At 36.8% G+C, this 3,402-nt stretch overlaps 1 long non-coding RNA gene across 1 annotated transcript; it reads right to left on the reverse strand.

Moving 5' to 3' along the window:
- Nucleotides 1-938: 938 nt before the first annotated feature.
- LOC131640046 (uncharacterized) lies at nucleotides 939-2,896 on the reverse strand. Its single transcript, XR_009295131.1, has 3 exons — nucleotides 2,551-2,896; nucleotides 1,880-2,482; nucleotides 939-1,189 (listed from the first exon to the last, which is right to left on the reverse strand). It is a non-coding gene; the product is annotated as an uncharacterized LOC131640046 (long non-coding RNA).
- Nucleotides 2,897-3,402: the final 506 nt, after the last annotated feature.

The raw sequence follows: 3,402 nt of genomic DNA on the forward strand, positions 1-3,402 counted from the left end.
TATGATTCATTTTTAAAACAAAGCCCTATACACAAAGTTATTTGGGCGGAACATTTAAAAGCAAAGCACTATAAAACATCTCTCTGCTTTGGGCTAGGCAGGAGGTCAAAATAACAGCGAGGTGATTACTTTGAGCGGCGAACAACATTCGGAACGTCGACAGCTTTCCAGTAGCAACGAACTCCTCTGTGTATTATGTATTCAGGAAAATTCCCCTCAGAGTTATCTTCAGTATTGACATTGACCGCTGGTCGAGCAGGATTTGAAGGTCCTGGTTTGTCAACCTTGTTCTTTGTAGAGTTGAGACAGTCTTCTTCTACTTCTTGAAGAGCATAAGACGAGTCACAATCTTCAGGATCTTCAGGGTGTAACTGTTGCACCCCAAAATTTGCCCATCTAATTATTCTTAATTGACGTACATATCTCATTCATTTACATCTCAGGTCATCAATAAAATCATGCATTCATCTAATCAATAAATCTGGCATTGGGATTAAGGATATTGAAGAGCTAGGGTTTACTATACTTCAAGAGAGATCCAAGTTTGTTTCTTTTACTAATCATGATTGATGAAGTTAGGGTTTTGATGCTTCTTCACCAAATTAACAACTTTCTATATGAGAACTTCATTGAAACGATCTTGGTTTATTCTCTAATTAATTGAGGTTTGGATTACGAGACATGGTGGCATGGTATTCTTTATATCTATCCCCTCCAAGTGATCAATTCAAGTTTATCTCGGTTAATTTATGAGACTTTTATCATTACACATTTGAAAATGAAAATTTGAAGTACACCCAAGGGCGGATTTAAGGTACCTGCATACAATAGTTGGTCTCAAAGGTTTAATACCATTCCATTCAAGATCCATAGCCAAAGTCGAGATCATCACAAACTTCCAAACTTCATTATTAAGAATATTCTTACATCACATTTATTATAAGACCAACCTTACATCATTCACATTTTTTAGTTTATTTAGTCCATACAAGGCTAACATTGTTCAAGTGCACTTGCAAAAAAAAATATACACAAATATAAATATCCTGTTATTACATTTCAAGATTGTATCTATGTCCTAGACCTATCTTTCTCCAAGCCTTTGAGTCACTCCACCTTGCATCCAATAAGTAAATCTCTTCAAAGTCTTTCGTTCATCTCCATGCTTCCACCAAGCTTCCATGTGATCCTGCAAAAAAAAAAACCATAAGAAAATCAATTCTGCAGCAGGTTTCAAAACTCCATACATTCATACAATTCCATACAAAAATCAAACAATTCCTTACTATCACAAACACATTCAGCCCACTGTTTTTGAACCCAATCCCTATTAACAATCCAAACTCACATTCATACATACACACTTCCCATCCAAATACAGGCCCATGAGGACAGTTCAAGTATATCGAGTTCATATTCTAAATTCAGGCAGTACTGGCTAGACAGATTTGAGTTATTAGTTTGCCAAGGCTGGCAGGTACTATTGGTGCCGCAAATTCTGCTGGTTCTAAGTTGGTAAAACCAGAGCCATGCAATGATAACAAAGAAGGGATTTGAAAAGAAGCTAGTGCTGGCCCCGTAGGTTCAATAGATATTGCTGCTGTCAAACAATAATTTATCAAGTCATCTAATTCAGCTGTTGGCAATTCAAAATTTGGGTGATTCCTCATTAATCTCTAACTAATTTCCAGCTCGGCAGACAGAATTATAACAGATAACAGTTTCCCAACTCACAGCTTCTAACCAATTCACAACTGTTTCTAACTATAACTAACTCCCTCAGTTTTGTAACAGAATCCTAACCGATTTCTAACAATTCCTAACACTCATAACAGTCCATAACTAACATAACACAAAAAAAAAACAGTTTGTAACTAACCTCTTAATCAGACTCAATCTCCTCCATTCATCACATAACAAACTCTCTCAATCCAAGGGCTCCAATCATTCAAGCTCTAACTGAATCAAATTCCCTCTCCTCTATATAATAGAATTTCCCTCCAATTCAGAAGCTCTCAACCATTTTCTCAATCCTCATCCTCTCCATCATTCTTCCACTCTCAATCTCCATTTTTCTTCATCTTCTTTCACCCATCTCGATCTCCACAATTCTTCAAATCTTCCTCTTCCATTCCTCCACCATTTTCAATCTTCTCCATACTCATTCATCTTCATCTTCACTCAGTACTTCACCTTCATCTTCTTCAACCATTGTTCAGACACGCATCATAACCACCACACTCTTCCACCACTTCCACACCTTTGCCATCATCTTCATCACTTCACACTCTGCTTCAATCCTCTCAATCCTTTAAAGCTTCTTCTCCAAATTCAATCAAAAAAGGCTGTAAAAACATCTTCACAATTCTCCAATCTTTCTATCTGAATTCATCATCGTAACCGTTCAATCATCACCGGCACCAAATCGTCTTCATCGAATCAACCTTCTGCAAGTTCATCAATCATCATCATCTTCTACAACCTGCGACAAACGGCATCCAATAAGCTCCAACGCAGTGTTCAATTGGAAGAAAATGTCAAGATCATTACCGATTCAAGCTTCTCATTTCTCTGGCCTTTTTGAATTGCCGTCGCATCCACCGCCGGAGTGAGCGGCTTCGGTAACCGTTACTCTGATGAAGTCGGAAAAGATGAACCAGAGGTGAATCGGAGAAGGTGAAAGAGATTGAAAGCCGAGGTTTGAGAGGCGAGAAACGAAGAAGTCAAGGTGCAGAGAGATTGCGAACGAGAAGTGAGATAAGAGGACAGAGTCGAGGGTAAGATTCGCGACGGTAAAGAACCTCCGATCGGAGACAAAGAGAACGCCGCCGCGGGAGCCTTGAACGAGGGAATTGGGATCGGCATTTCTCCAGGTAACCTAATTTCCCTCTTTCATTTATTTTTCTATTTTTTTAATTAATCGTTTTTCTTTTAATTTGTTTATTTTAAATAATAATTGAAATCTGAATAAACATTGATGGATCAAATACAATAAAATTGGGCCAACAATTGCTAATTCATACCCTCAGGGCCTATAGTCTCTTTTTTTGTGAATTCTGAACAACAATAAACGTTCCTGGGCCTTAAGCTCTATGGGCCATGCGCCCTGCTTTTCACACCCTGCAATTCAGGATTGCACCCCCATATTTCCTTATTTTATTTTTTTTATTTTATTCTTTTAGATTTTAATTAGATTTTTGTCACTTCTTTTAATAATAAAAAATGCTGATTTTTCTTGTTGTTTTTAGACATTTAATCCATTTGTCACATAAAAAAAAAATTAGTTTTAGGCTAATTGTTTTAGTCTTTTTACTTGACTTGTAATTCAATTTCTCTCATAAAAATCAACATAAAAAAAATAGTATTTTACTTCATTTTACTATATTTTGACTTGTTACTTCA

Source organism: Vicia villosa, unplaced genomic scaffold, assembly GCF_029867415.1.
Source record: "Vicia villosa cultivar HV-30 ecotype Madison, WI unplaced genomic scaffold, Vvil1.0 ctg.002913F_1_1, whole genome shotgun sequence".
Lineage (NCBI taxonomy): Eukaryota > Viridiplantae > Streptophyta > Magnoliopsida > Fabales > Fabaceae > Vicia > Vicia villosa.